The following is a 766-nucleotide window of genomic DNA, read 5'->3' as shown; positions in this document are numbered from 1 at the left end:
TTAATGCCAATGGAAGTCTGAAACTCAGCTATTGAATCAGCAGAACGTTAGTGACTCTTTCGTACTATGCACCCACTCTGTGATGGAGTGATCCCACCCTGTGCCTTTACATTGTCTTCTGTTGGTCCTAAATGCTCCAGTTTCCCAATAATGCTGCTTACAGTTGACCCCAGATTAACTAGCAGTGATGAAATTTTACAAACTGACTTGCTGCAGGGGTGTCATCCTGTCCACATGCCGTACCACATTCAAGAATGTGTGGTTAGGTGCTTTATTTATATACAACTTTGATCTGATTGAAACATATTAAGCAATTAAGAGGTGTGTCCCAATACTTAAGAAAACTTAAGCTATTTCTTGTGGTTTATAAACACATGCAAAGACCATAACTTATCCGCACCATCTGAAGAATATCTTCAATCTTCAGCTGGGCATCGTCCTGGTCATCTTGAGAAAGGGCACTGGGAAGAAAAAGCCAACTTCCTTTAATCAGCTTTCATGTTTGCCTTGAAAATAAAATCTATGTTTATTTAGAAAAATTATCTTCATTTATATTGATTTCAATGCTTTAATTTTATGTGTGAGAAGTTGTGCTTATATAACCTGCCTTAGTATGTTTGCTGTGGCTTTCCTCTCCTGGGGAAGAAGGTCAGGGTCTCTCAACACCTCCTCTAGCAGGCAGATCACACCCATCTTCAGCTCTCCATTCATTTCGAAGTCCTGAAACCCACCACACACACACACACACACACACACACACACACAC

The 766-nt window shown here is 40.5% G+C and overlaps 1 protein-coding gene across 1 annotated transcript in view; it reads right to left on the bottom strand.

The window, feature by feature from the left end:
* The window catches only part of LOC122362472 (ras-specific guanine nucleotide-releasing factor 1-like), a 21,403-nt gene that overhangs the window by 1,878 nt on the left and 18,759 nt on the right, over positions 1-766 (bottom strand). The gene's annotated exons all lie outside the window — the stretch shown is intronic.

The sequence above is a fragment of the Puntigrus tetrazona genome, chromosome 18 (genome assembly GCF_018831695.1).
Source record: "Puntigrus tetrazona isolate hp1 chromosome 18, ASM1883169v1, whole genome shotgun sequence".
Taxonomy (NCBI): Eukaryota; Metazoa; Chordata; class Actinopteri; order Cypriniformes; family Cyprinidae; genus Puntigrus; species Puntigrus tetrazona.
Note: the sequence above shows the minus strand (reverse complement) of the source record. Positions and strands in the feature narration are given on the sequence as shown.